This window comes from Arvicanthis niloticus, chromosome 13 (genome assembly GCF_011762505.2).
Source record: "Arvicanthis niloticus isolate mArvNil1 chromosome 13, mArvNil1.pat.X, whole genome shotgun sequence".
Lineage (NCBI taxonomy): Eukaryota > Metazoa > Chordata > Mammalia > Rodentia > Muridae > Arvicanthis > Arvicanthis niloticus.
In genome coordinates this window covers 56,491,801-56,506,887 of record NC_047670.1, presented here as the reverse complement: position 1 = coordinate 56,506,887, position 15,087 = coordinate 56,491,801, and the positions used below count along the sequence as shown (strand labels likewise).

The following is a 15,087-nucleotide window of genomic DNA, read 5'->3' as shown; positions in this document are numbered from 1 at the left end:
GAGAAAAATTAAGGATTACAAAAGAGTGAGTTCCAGGACAACCAGAACTACACTGAGAAACCCTGTCTCGAAAAACCAAAAAAAAAAAAAAAAAAAAGAATCATTAAGAATCATTAAGCCAAGCAGTGGTGGTGCACACCTTTAGTTCCAGCACTTGGGAGACTGAGACAAGTGGATCTCTGAGTTCAAAGCCAGCCTGGTACACAGAGAGAGTTCTAGAATAGCCAGGGCTACACAGACAAACCCTGTTTCGATACCACCACTTCCCCACAAAAGTCAGAGGTCATTCACAGCTGGAAGGTACATTGAGCTGCATGAGACATTGCAGTTGTCAAAAACAAAAAGACAAAAAACAGAAAGGAAAAAAAAAAAGTTTGCCAGAAATGATGGATCACACCTTTGTGATCATAGCTTCTGGGAGGCTGAGGCAAGAGAATTCCCCTGTGAGTTGGAGGCAATTTTAGACCATACAGTGTGTTCAAGGCCAGTCTGGGCTATACAGTGAGATCTAGTCTCAACATCTGTCCCCTCAACATCTGGAGAATGCAGGAAGTCCTGGGTTTGCTCTCCAACACCACATAAATCTGGCCAGACACGATGGTGCACACCTACACCTAGAATCCTAATATGGATGAGGCACAGACCTCGAGGATCTAAGGTCCAAGGTCTTCACTGTCTACACAACTGTTCTGAGGCTATCCTAGGCTATGTGAGACCTTGTAAGAAAAAAAAAGGACAGGGGCCAGGGAGAGAAGAAAGGGAGAAAGGAAAGATGATCAGATAATAAAGAAACCTCATAAGGAATAGACACTGGGTGTCTGACATACCCAGAAGAGAGTTTCTACATGTCTTCTACTTAATACTTATTTATGCATTTGTGTATATGTATTTGTGTGTGCTCTTGTGTTTGTGGTCAGAGGACAAATGACTTGGAGATACTTTGTACCATGTAGGCCCTAGGGAATGAAGCAAAGTCTTCAGGTTTCATGGTTACCATCCTTTCTGCTGAGCTAGGGCCTCAGCCCTCCTATGGCATGTCTTGTTCCCGTCCCTCCCACCCACTCCCAAGCAGAACCTCAACCAAATAATGAGAAAACAGAAGACAAACCACCGATGTGAAATGCATGAGCAGCTTTCAAAAGCATCACTGTTGTGGTCAGGCCTGGTGGCCAGGCTTGTCATTCAGCTACTATGAGAGCAGAAGCAGGAGAGTCTCATGTTCAAGTCCTGCTTGTTTAACTAATGAAACTTTCCATCTTAAAGGGTAAATGCTGGGCAAGGTGGCATGCATTTGTAATCCTAGCAATTGGGAGGTGGGGGTAAGAAAAGAGATCAGGAGTTCAAAGCCAGCTTCAACTACATAGTGAATTTGATGCCAACCTGAGCTACAAAAGATCCCATCTCAGAAGGAAGGAAGGAAGGAAGGAAGGAAGGAAGGAAGGAAGGAAAGAAAGAAAGAAAGAAAGAAAGAAAGAAAGAAAGAGAGAGAAAGAAAGAAAACCGGGATGATGGTGGTGATATATGCTTTTAACTCCAGCATTTGGGAGGTAGAAGCAGTCAGATTGAGAGCTCTGTGAGTTCAAGGCTATGCAATGACATCTTGTTTCAAACAAAACAGAAAAACAAGACAAGCAAAGAAACAAACAAAAAACCAGGATGACTCAGTGGGTAAAAACACTTGCCTGTAGCTGCCCGTGGCCACAAGTCAACTGGGTTCACCCGAAAGGGGAAGGAGGGCGAGAAGAGATGAGGCCAAGACAAATTTCTCTGATCAAGACCCCAAGCTTTAATGTTCAGCTCTCAATTTAAAGGGGAAGACCCAACCCACAACCCCTCCTGGTTTCAGATGGGTGGGATAATCCATAGTCCATTCCAGGTCACGGCTGGAGATGTCTCAAGGCAAGCCCAGGGGCAGTTCTGCTGTGTTCCGGCAGCCAAGGTGGGTAACTCCACCTAGATCCCGTCACTTGACCTTGCTGTGGCAACCAAGGTCTCTCAGTCCTGCTCATGGGGGGGAGAGTACACTTGCCACCAAGCCGGACAACTGGAATTTAGTCCCTGAGGTCCACATGGTCTGTGAATGTGGTCTGTGTATGTGTGTATACAATTAACTGTGTTGTACAGGGGCCAGAGGTGGGTGGGATTTCTCCAGGAACCTGATGCCAGGACAAGAGAAGGCTAATGTCAGATGCTAGCTAGAGAAGAAACTTTCTGCAAGACTTACTGAATCACCTTTGAGGTCGAATGGCTCCATAGGCAGCACTTTGACCAGGAGTTTTAAACCATGCATACCCACTTGTTCTCTAGAACACCCCAGATGGACCTAGGGAACCACTAGATCTTTGTTTCTTTCCCCAATGTGGCTATATTGAATAACTGACTGTTCCTTTACTGGTCCACTGGTGGCTGGAGATAATAAACCCTTGTGGGCTGTTGCCAGAGCTTGTTAGCACTTGTAAATCTACCACTTTGTAAATCTACCATGTCCCATACGCACAAGCATTCCAGGCCAATGTCCTAGACCAGGTTGGATTACTTGGTTTCATTTTGCACTTAAGGTACTTGAGGTTCAGACAGTTTCTGGACTGGAACTCAGGTCGGCCCATCTAACTTTGGGATTCCAGGCTCTTCCTTCCCTGGCTCTCTGACTTCTAAGGCTTCACTTGAGGCTGGAGAGATGGCTCAGCGGTTAAGAGCACTGACTGCTCCTGAGTTCAATTCCCAGCAACCACATAGTGGCTCACAACCATCTGTAATGGGATCTGAGGACAGCGACAGTGTACTCAAATATATAAAATAAATAAATCTTTAAAAAAAAAAAAAAAAAAAAAAGGCTTCACTCACTCATTCCTTATTCAGCAAATATTTTGCAAGCCTCCCTCCCCCTCCCCCACCAGGACTCCAGGCCCTGTGCATCTTAAAAAGGGGACTCAGACCTGGGTTAGCAAGTCATGGACCTTACCCGGGAAGGGCTTGGTTCCTAGTGTCTAAATAACAGTGTCTCAAAGGCCTAAGTAAATGCACCGAGAGGGCTTCCTTCCACTAGCCCCTTGGTGGGAGTCTCCCCAGCAGCTTCTCTAGCTGAAGGAGGCACGGAGACACACCCAGCACTAAGTACAGGAGCCCGAAGAAGGAAGCAACCAGAAACAGAGACCGAAGCTGGGCCAGGGGGCGCTGCTACCTCTGCATAGAGCAATAGCCATTAGCAAAAGGGGGGGGGGGTGATTGGCCAGGCTGACCTCCCGGGGTGCAGCCCTGCATGCCCCACCCTAGCCCTGCCCAGCTCAGTAGGACAGGACTCCACCTCTCCATCCTCCCGCCCTGTCCGACAGCTCCACCCCCTAACCCTGTCAATGCTCCTGGTTGCCCTGGGGCTTTCAACATAGTTCCTTCCTGTAGCTGGCTGGTGTGTGTGTGTGTGTGTGTGTGTGTGTGTGTGTGTGTGTGTGTGTGTGTGTTTTACTTTTTTGACAGGGTCGCATACATTCCAGGTGTGTGTGTGTGTGTGTGTGTGTGTATATGCGTGTTTGGTTTTTTTTTTTTTTTGAAATAGGGTTTCTTTGTGTAGCCTTGGCTGTTTTTTTGTTTTGTTTTGTTTGGGTTTACTTTGGTTTTGGTTTTTCTGTCACTGTCACTGTCTTCAGACACACCAGAAGAGGGATGGGATCCCATTACAGATGGTTGTGAGCCACCATGTGGTTGCTGGGAATTGAACTCAGGACTGCTGGAAGAGCAGCCAGTGCTCTTAACCTCTGAGCCATCTCTCCAGCCCCGGTTTTGGTTTTTCGAGACAGGGTTTCTCTGTGTAGTCTTGGCTGTTCTGGAACTCACTCTGTAGACCAGGCTGGCCTCAAACTCCGAAATCCACTTGCCTCTGCTTCCCAAGTGCTGGGATTAAAGGCATGTGCCACTCTGCCTAGTGCCTTGGCTGTTTTAGAACAGGCTCTGTAGACCATGCTGGCCTCAAACTCGCAGAGATCCACCTGCCTCTGCTGTGGTTAAAGGCATGCCACCATGCTCAGCTGGTGGTGTGGTTTTTCAGACTTTGTCTCACACATTTCCAGGCTGGTCTCAGACTTGCTATGTAACCAAGGATATTTTTGAACTCCTCATCCTTCTTGTTGGCACCTACAGAATACTGGGGTTAAAGGCTGCTCCACCACAGCCCACCATAGTAAAACTGTGTGTGTGCAGGTGAGCACAGGCACACATGAGGTGGCTTTCTTTGAGACAGGAACTCTGGCTATTGTAAAACTCACTATGTAAACCTGGAATTTATAGAAATCCATTTGCCTTGGCCTTGAGAGTTCTGAGCCTAAAGGTGTGCTCCACTGGCCTGTTTATGAAGATACTTTAAGAAGACCTTTTTTTTTAAGGACAGAAGAGATGGCTCAGTGGTTAAGACCTTTTGCTATGGAACCAAGTTTGGTTCCCAGAAGCTATATGATGGCTCACAACCACTTGTTACTTCTGGTTTCATTAGGCACATGCACACACATGCAAATGTATATACATAGGTTCACATACTCATGCATAATTAAAAATAAATCCAGCCTAGAGGAGGTGGTGGCTCAGGCTTTTAATCTCAGTATTACGAAGGCAGAGACAGATAAATCTCTTAAGTTTGAGGCCAGCCTGGTCTACAGAGAGTGTCAGGATGGCCAGGGCTACACAGAAAAACCCTGTCTTGAAAAACTAAAAAAAAAAAAAAATCGAAAAAAAAAATGGACTGGAGAGATGGAGTGTTTTCTGTACAGGCACAAAGACCTGAATTGCCAGCAACTATAGAAAGAAACACTTGTCATGACCATCCTTGTTCAGACCCTGTAACCCCAGACTTGTAGGGGACAGAAACAGGAGGATCACCAGGACTTGTCAGTCCCCAGCTCTGCTCCAGGTTCAGTGAGACCCTGGACAAAGGAAATAAGATGTCATCCTCTTCTGACCTCTGTGGGCGCTGCATACACATATTGGACATACAGACAAGCAGGCCATCTGGTGTTCTCCTTTGCCCTCCGCTCAAACAGATGCACACACCAGTGCATACACATTAATTCAAGTACATATGCAAAAAAAGAAAATAATAATAATTTTGTTTTGTTTTGTTTTTTTGAGATAGGGTTTCTCTGTGTAGCCATGGCTGCTTTGGAACTTACTCTGTAGACCAGACTGGCCTCGAACTCACAGAAATAAACTTGTTTCTGTCTTCAAAGTGCTTGGATTAAAGGTGTGTGTGTGTGTGTGTGTGTGTGTGTGTGTGTGTGTGTGTGTGTGTTGGGGTAAAGGTTTGAGGTAATGGAAACACCACCACCGGGTGGAAAATTATTTTTAAAACCAAGCCTGGGTTATACAGTCTCAAAACCTCAAAACCTGGAGCTAGAAAGACTCAGCTGTTAAAGATCACTGGTGTTCCTCCTGAGGGCCTCTTCTTAGGTCCCACAAGGCAGTTCACAACTATCTATAACTGCAGTTCCACGGGTCTGTCATCCTCTTCTGACCTCTGTGGGCGCTGCATAAACATATTAGACATACACACAAGCAGGTTAATACTCATACACATAGAATAAAAACAAAAATCTTGCCGGGCGGTGGTGGCGCACGCCTTTAATCCCAGCACTTGGGAGGCAGAGGCAGGCGGATTTCTGAGTTCGAGGCCAGCCTGGTCTACAGAGTGAGTTCCAGGATAGCCAGGGGTACACAGAGAAACCCTGTCTCAAAAATCCAAAAAAAAAAAAAAAAAAATCTTAAAAACTCTTTATACTAATCTTTATTTAATGCGTGTGTGTGTGTGTGTGTGTGTGTGTGTTGCCTGAAGAATAGCAGGTCCTCTAAAAGAGCAACCAGCAATCGTAACCACTGAGCAGTCTCTAGAGTCCCAAATAGAAAGAGATTTAAAAAAAAAAAAAAAAAGTCTCACATGGTAGTGCACGCCTTTAATCCCAGATCTTGGGGGGGGGAGGGGGGGAGGGCAGAAGTAGGTAGATCTCTGTGAATTTGAAGACAGCATGGCCTACATATTGAGTTCCAGGACAACTAGGATACAGACTTAAAAACAAACAAACAAACAAAAAAAAAAAAAAAACTCAACAACAAACAAACAGGTGTGTGAGGAGGAACCTTTATGAAGAATGCAGTGAGGTCCCTGAGTCCCAAGGCTCTGCTGTCCTTCATAAATCTGTCAGCTGGACTAGGAGGCTTTAGAGACTCTTCAGCCTCAGGAGCAGAGGAGTAAGGACTGAGAGGGACTTGTCAAGCAAGGCTACATGAGGGCAACTGGATTTCCCAAACCCCAAACCAGGAAATCTGGTCTAACAAGAATCGTTTTCCCTGTTGAATTCAGCCCTGCCCAGGAAAACCTGTGTCTGAGGGTTGTTGTGGTTTGAGAAACTGTACTTCCTGGGCTGGGAAGGATAAGGCCTCCAAAGGCATGTGTTTAACCCTTCAGGTTCCAAGGATCTCAGATCTGGGAGGGAGTTTGTTTTCATCTTTGGTGGCTTAGAACCCAGGGCCTCCTGCACACTAGGCAGGTTCTCTCCTGCTGAGCCCCCCCCCCCCCCCCTAGCACTGGGGAGGACTTTTGAGATCATGGAGGTTGAGGGTAATGGAAACTAAAGTGGGTGAAAACTCAGCACTCAGGAAGCTGAAATAGGAAGTCAGCCCCAAATTCAAGGTGGGCCAGTATTACCTTGGAAGTTCTGCCATGGCCAGGCAGTGGTGGGGCACACTAATCCTAGCACTGAAAGGCAGAGGCAAGAGGATCTCTGAGTTGGAGGCCAGTCTGGTTTACAGAGCCAGTTCCAGGACAACCAGGAAGGACCACACAGAGAAACTCTAAACAAAACCAAACAAAGCTGTGCCTGTAGCCCAAATGGTAGAGCACATGCTTATCCAGCACAAACCATGAGTTATATCCCTAGCACCATATAAAACTGCCCACAGTGGTGTACTTCTGTAATTCCAGTACTGGGGAGGCAGAGACAAGAGGAACAGAAATTCAAGTTCATCTTCAGTTACACAGTAACTGAAGGCTACTCTGGGATACCTGAGACACTGTCTAAAATACATATCTTCAGTTACATAGTAACTAAGGCTGTTCAGGGATAGGTGAGACACATAATATCTAAAACACATACACACATATTACATACATACATGGGGGCAGGGGGAAGAAGAAAGACAAAAATCAGTTGATAAAAGAAAAAATGAGCCAGGCAGTGGTGGTGCATGCCTTTAATCCCAGCACATGGGAGGCAGAGGCAGGGGATTTCTGAGTTCAAGGCCAGCCTGGTCTACAGAGTGAGTTCCAGGACAGCCAGGGCTACACAGAGAAACTCTGTCTGGGGTGGGGGGGGTGGGGGGGGGAGAATAAATGAACAATGAAACCATGTTCTTTCTACATGGCCACATGTCTCTCTGGAGTCACCCAAGTTAACAGATATCATGGGAAGCTCACATAGTTGCCATGGTAACAGCTATGGACAATTCAGGACAAAAACAGTAGTAGATGGTTTACTAAACTAGTTAACACTTTTCTGTCTAAGCTGATGGGGGTTGTTAACACAGGCCAACAAAGTGCTGAGCTGAGATTAAATGACATGCCAGGCAGTGGTGGCACACGCCTTTAATCCCAGCACTTGGGAGGCAGAGACAGGTGGATTTGGATTTCTGAGTTTGAGGCCAGCGTGGTCTACAAAGTGAGTTCCAGGACAGTCAGGACTACACAGAAATACCCTGTCTTGAAAAACCAAAAAAAAAAAAAAAAAAAAAAAAAAAAAGAAAGAAAGAAAGACATGAAAGAAATAAAGAAATAATTGGGCTAACAAGGTGGCTTGGTGGGTAAAGGAGCTTGCCACCAAGTCTGCTTTGCTGACATAAGTTTGATCTACCACACCTACATGGTAGAAGGAGAGAACTGACTCCTAAATGTTGTCTTCGGGCATATACATGGATGCTAAGGCATGTGCACACCATCCCAAAAAAGCAATTATATTTTAAAAACGTGTGCTGAGCCAACCCTGACCAGCAGGAATTAAGACATGGAACAACCGGTTCCTTCTCACAGCAGTTTACTCAGGATGCTTAGCAGTTTGTAGTCAAGATGGTGAGCCCATGATCCCTTCCCGGCAGCTTATAAACCCTGCCAGGAGCCCATGAACTCATGCCACGCATCATCCCTCCATAGGCTCCTGACGCTTGCGTAGGATCAGGCCACCTTGAAGCACAGCCTTCATACCTAATAAGGACTTGTTTATCACTCGGCCCTTGGGTGGTCATCGCCATCTTGGGGCGAGATTCTTATGGCGCCTAACAAAAACGAGTAATAATAATAACAGAATAATACTAACGACAAAACTGGGCAGTGATGGCACACCCCTTTAATTCCAGCACTCAGATTTTAATTTTTAATTTTTAAGCATGAGAGTTAAAAGACAGTAGTCTTCTCATATCCTTAAAAAGTAATTATTTTTAGAGAGTGTTTTAATTTTTTAACTTAATTTGACTTAGTTTAATGTGTATTGGTGTTTTGCCTGCATTTGTATCTGGGCATCACATGTGTAAGTTACAGATGGTTGTGACCCACCATGGGGGTGCTGGGAATCAAACTTGAGTCCTTTGGAAGAGAGCAATCAGTGCTCTTAACCACTAAGCCATTTCTCCAGCCCCCATTAAATAATTATTTTGTAAATATTGTTCCTCAGGTCAGGTGTACATGCCTTTTATCCTAGCACTAGGAATACAGTTAATGTTTTGTTTGTTTTTCTTTCTTTTTCTTTCTTTTTTTTTTTTTTTTTTTTTTTTTTTTTTTTTTTTTTTTTTTTTTTTTTTTGGTTTTTTGAGACAGGGTTTCTCTGTATAGCCCTGACTGTCCTGGAACTCACTCTGTAGACCAGGCTGACCTTGAACTCAGAAATCCGCCTGCCTCTACCTCCCAAGTGCTGGGATTAAAGGCATGTGCCACCATGCCGGGCTGTTTTGTTTGTTTTTCAAGTCAGGGTTTCCCTGAGTAGGCCTAACTGTCCTGGAAAGTGTACTGTAGACCAGACTGGTCTCCAACTCAGAAATCTGCCTGCCTCTGCCTCCTGAGTGCTGAGATTAAAGGTGTGTTCCACCACAGCCACTACCACTGCCACCGCCCAGCTGTTGTTTTATGTGTACAAATGTTCTGCCTGTGAACATTTATGTACATCACATGCATACCTGGTGCCTATGGAAGTCAGAAAAGGTCTTTGGAGTTACAAATGGCCGTGAACAATTGTGTGGATGCTGTGTAGGAGCTGGGAATCAAACCAGGATCTTCTGTAAGAGCAACATGTATTTTTAACCCATAAAAACCATTCTCTAGCTGGGCAGTGAGTCTAATCTCAAAATGGAGGGCCATGATCCAAAGGAACCAGAGCAGCTGAGGAAGCTGTTTATTGGTGGTCTTGAAAGGTCTGGGACTCCCCAGAAAGGAGGTCGACTTAAGTCACAGGATAGCACGCACCCAAAAGACACACGAGAGACCGTCTTGCTGTAAAGCACATGAGGTGGTTTATTAAATCAGAGCTCTGGGCCAGCCCATATCCCCATATCTCGCATAGGGGATAGAGGGACTGACCTCTTGGCTCAGTGGTCTAGTGCTTATATATGGGCGGGGTGGGGAAAAAGCGAACTTTTGCGCGGGTGCACAGGATTGGTTGTTTTACTTTTTTTTTTTTTTTGAACACTAGTAGGCCGTACCATGGGGGCAGGGTGTAGTTCCTCCCTTGGCCAGTCAGTTTCTGGGATGTTCTTAACAGGCCTTTGTCCTGTAACTCCCCCTCCTCTGTAACTAATTAGATGGACCCAAACCTGCTGGCAGGTGCTTTTCTGCCCAAGGTCTAAGGCAAAAAATTTACACATATTTCATAAAATGGCCTTTATAATTTTTCACTCTACAGTCTGAGCTTTGAAACCACAGATGATAGCTTAAGAGAACATTTTGAGAAATGGGGCACACTGACAGAGATATCTGTAATGAGAGATTCCCAAACAAAATGTTCCAGAGGCTTTGGTTTTGTGACCTACTCTTGTGTTGAAGAGGTGGATGCTGCACTGTGTGCGGGGCCACACAAGGTTGGTGGGCGCGTGGTGGGACCAAAGAGAGCTGTTTCTAGAGAGGATTCTGTAAAGACTGGTGCCTATTTAATGGTGAAGAAAATTTCTGTTGGTGGTATTAAAGAGGATACGGAAGAATATAGTCTGAGAGACTGCTTTGAAAAAGATGGCAAGATTGAAACCATAGAAGTTATGGAAGACAGGCAGAGTGGGAAAAAGAGAGGATTTGCTTTTGTAACTTTTGATGATTATGACACAGTTGATAAAATTGTTATTCAGAAATACCACACTTTTAATGGGCATAACTGTGAAGTGAAAAAGGCCCTTTCTAAACAATAGATGCAGTCTGCTGGATCACAGAGAGGTCGTGGAGGTGGATCTGGCAACTTTGTGGGTCGTGGAGGAAACTTTGGTGGAAGAGGAGACTATGGTGGTGGAGGTGGTGGCGGCAGAGGTAGTTATGGAGGTGGTGACGGTGGATATAATGGATTTGGAGGTGATGGTGGCATCTATGGTGGTGGTCCTGGTTACAGTAGTAGAGGAGGTTAGGGACGTGGTGGATGGGGATATGGAAACCAAGGTGGTGGATATGGTGGTGGTGGTGCAGGATATGATGGTTACAGTGAAGGAGGAAATGTTGGTGGAGGAAACTATGGTGGTGGGAACTGTAATGACTTTGGAAATTAGAATGGACAGCAGCAATCCAAGTGTGGACCCATGAAGGGGGCAGTGGTGGTGGAAGATGCTCAGGCAACAAAACAAAAAACCCCAACCAACCAACCAACAAAACAAAACAAGACAGGTTGGGGGTGGGGTGTGGGGAGATGGCTCAGCAGTTAAGAGCACTGTCTACCCTTCCAGAAAACCCAGATTCAATTCCCAGCACCCACATAGTGGCTTACAACCTTCTGTAACTCCAGTTCTAGGGGAGCCAGTGCTCTCTTCTAGCTTCCCTAGACACAAGGTATCCACCTAATGTACCAACATACATACAGGCAAAACACCCAAATCCAGAAACATAATGTTTTTAAAAATATAGATGTATCTGGGTATGGTGGTACCCTAGTGTATCCCTGCACTCAGGAGGCAGAGGCTGGCAGATCTCTGTGAGTCTCCAGAGAGCCTGGTCTATGCACCAAGTTCCAGGCCAGCTAGGGCTACATAATGGGATCCTGCCCCCGAAATTAAAAAAAAAAAAAAAAAGTAAATAAATAAAAATAAAATAATTATCATTTATAAATGGAAATAGCACATTTCAGAAGTTTAACTAAAAAATGCATAGTGCGGGGCTAGTGTAGTGCTCATTCATAGAGTCCAGGCTAGGGCTCCTGAGGCTGAGAGAGACAGAGAGAGAGAGAGAGAGAGAGAGAGAGAGAGAGAGAGAGAGAGAGAGAGAGAGAGACAGAGAGACAGAGAGACAGAGAGACAGACAGAGAGAGAAAGAGAGACAGAGAGAGAAAGAGAGACAGAGAGACAGAGAGAGAAAGAGAGAGAGAGAGAGACACCATGAGGAAAACATCTGTTATAAAGGCAAACATTTAATTGGGACTGGTTTATAGCTTCAGATATTTGGTCCATTATCATCATGGTGGGAAGTAGGGCAGAGTCTAGGCAGACTTGGTGTGAGGAGCTGGAAGTTCTATGTCTTGATCTGCAGACAGCAGCAGGAAACTGGATGTGTTTCACACAGGGCAGAGCTTAACCGGCAAAGACCTCAAAGCCACGCCTCCACAGTGACATACTTCCTCTAACAAGGCCACACCTTTTCCAAGGCCATACCTCCTCCTAGGGCCACTCCCTATGGCAAAGCATTCAAACACATGAATCTAGGCCCACCATACCTATTCAAACCACCACAAAGGTTAATTCAATAAGGAATCTATGTACAAATATAATAATCTATAAAACCCCAAAGCTTTTGCACATATAAAAGAAAGATTAGTATGCAATATAGATTTATTTATTTTTAGGTGTATGAGGTCTTTGCCTACATATAGGTATGTGCTTGCTGACTTCAGAAATCAGAAGAGAAAGTTGGGTTCTCTGGAGCTGGAGTTAAGATGAGTGTGAGCTGCTGTGTGGATGCTGGGAATTAACCCAGGTCCTTTGCAAGAATGAGCCACCTCTCTAGTCCAGTTTGAAATATAATAGAAGGGGGTCTGGGTGGTTAGTTCACAGAGTGCTGGCCCAGCATCCCTGAGGCTCTGGATCCTACCCAGCACTAAACAAGACCAGCTTAGTTTCATATACCTGCAGGTCTGTACTTAGACAGTGGTGTCTGACCATCAGACATTTGATCTAATCTTCAGCTACCCAGTGAATTTGAGATCATCTTGGTTACAGAAGACTCAAACAAATAAATGAAAACACGGGGTAGGGTAGATGATGCTCATTTTGAGGGAGTTGGTTGTCATCTGGAAACAAACCCATTGCCTGCTCCCTGCATCAACCTACAATAAGTCTCCAAAGGTTCAAAGACAAGAGATCAAAAAAGGATGTGACTAGGGAGGGTGGAGGTGGCCCATGCCTTTCCAATACTCAACAGGCAGAGTCAGGCAAATGTCTCAGTTCCAAACAGCCAGGACTACAGAGAAATCTTGTCTTGAAAAACATGGGGGCTTGGGGGTGGGAGATGTAACCATGAAAGAGCTCAGCCACAGCTCTGCCTGCATCCCTGGGGATCTGTTGGCACCCAGGACAACCAGGTGAGAGCCTCACACTCCAATCCTCTGCCTGCCAGCAAGTCCCTCAGTGGTGAGTTCTGCCCTGTTTCCCTGGTACTCTATCTTCTTCCGGTCCACACCTCTACTACAATCCTGGAGGCCTGCAGCCATCAGGGACCACCAGCTCTGCTTGAATCCATGGAAGCCACTGGGACAACCAGAGGCCTGAAGCCATCTGGGACTACCAGTTCTGCCTGCATCCCTGGAAACCTGCTACCACCTGGAATAACCAGCTCTACCTGCAATCCCACAGGTCTGCTGCCATCAGACACTACCAGCTCTACCTGCAGTCCAAGAGGCCTGCTGCCATCAGGAACTACCAGGTCTGCCAACACTAGGGACAAACTGCCAACACCAGTGCTAGCATAAGAACACAAAAACCAGGGCAATAAGGCACTACCAGAATCCAGCTATCCTACTACAGCATGCCCTGGATATTCTAACACACATGAAGCATAAGAAAATGACCTTAAATCTAATCTTATTAGGATGATTTATGAATCCTATGAGGAGGCCTTTAAAAGAGGAAATGAATAAATCCCTTAAAGAAATACAGGAAAATCCAATCAAATGCTGAAGGAAATAAATAACCTGTTCAAGACCTGAAACATAAAAATAAAAGCAATAAAGAAACTGAGGCAAACCTGAGGCAATCCTGGAGTTGGAGAACCTCGGAAAGAGAACAGGAACTACAGGAGACAAGCATCCCAACAGAATACAAGAGACTGAAGAAAGCATCTCAGACATGGAAATTATGACAGAAGAAACTGTTACACTGGTCAAAGAAAATGCTAAGTCTGAAGAGTTTCTAACACAAAACATCCAGGAAATTTAGAACACTATAAAAAGACCAAACCTAAGAATAATAGGAATAGAAAAATAAGAAGATTCCCAGCTTAAAGGCCTAGAAAATATCTTCAACAAAATCATAGAAGAAAATAGTCCTAACCTAAAAAAAGAGATGCTTAAAAACATATAGGAACCTTACAGAACACCAAACAGATTGGACCAGAAAAGAGAATCCCCCTGCCACATAATAATCAAAACACTAAATATACAGAACAAAGAAAGAGCATTAAAAGCTGCAAATAAAAAAGGCTAAGTAGCAGACCTATCGGAATTACACTTGACTTCTCAGCAGAGACTCTAAAAGCCAGAAGGGTCTTGGAGACCTTAAGAGACCACTGATGTCAACCCAGACTACTGAATCCAGCAAAACTTTCAATCACACAGATGGAGAAAACAAGATATTCTATGACAAAGCCAAATTTAAACAATATCTTTCCACTAATCCAGCTTTCCATAGGACATAGAATGAAAACTCCAACATAAGGAGGGTAACTGCATCCAAGAAAACACAAGACATAATTAATTTCACACAAGTGAAACCAAAGAAGAGAAACACACACACACACACACACACACACACACACACACACACACACACACAGAGAGAGAGAGAGAGAGAGAGAGAGAGAGAGAGAGACAGAGACAGAGAGAGAGAATCATCAGAGATTAACAATCATTGGTCATTAATATCTCTCAATATCAATAAAAAGACACAGCTAATAGGATCCATCATTTTGCTACACACAAGAAACACACCTCAAAAACAAAGACAGACATTACCTCAGTGTAAAGGGCTGGAAAAGGTTACAGAGCAAAGAAACAATCTGGATCAGCCATTCTAACATCTAATAGAATAGACTTCTAACAAAATGTAATAAAATGATATGGAAGCCAGGTGGTGGTGGCGCATGCCTTTAATCCCAGCACTTGGGAGGCAGAGGCAGGTGGATTTCTTAGTTCGAGGCCAGCCTGGTCTACAGAGTGAGTTCCAGGACAGCCAGGGCTACAGATAGAAACCCTGTCTCAAAAAACAAAAATAAATAAATAAATAGATAGATAGATAAATAAATAATAAAATAAAACGATATGGAGAAGGATACTTCATACTCATCAAAGGAAAAAACCCCATCAAAGATGACATCTCAATTCTGAACATCTATGTCCTAAATGCAAGTGTACTCATATTTATAAAAGAAACATAACTAAAGCTTAAATCACACATCAGAGCCTACACATTAATAGTGGGAGACTTCAACACCCCACTCTCACCAATGGACAGGTCTTTGAAACAGAAACTAAGCAGAGAATTAATGAAACTTAATGACATTATGAATCAAATGGACCTAACAGATATCTACAGAACATTTCATCCAAACACAGAATATACTTTCTTCTCAGCACCTCACAGAACCTTCTCCAAAACTGATCATATATTCAG

The 15,087-nt window shown here is 44.6% G+C and overlaps 1 pseudogene; it reads left to right on the top strand.

Annotated features, from left to right (window-relative positions):
- The first annotated feature begins 9,366 nt into the window (after positions 1-9,366).
- On the top strand, positions 9,367-13,169 carry LOC117719159 (uncharacterized; annotated as a pseudogene).
- The last annotated feature ends 1,918 nt before the right edge of the window (positions 13,170-15,087 follow it).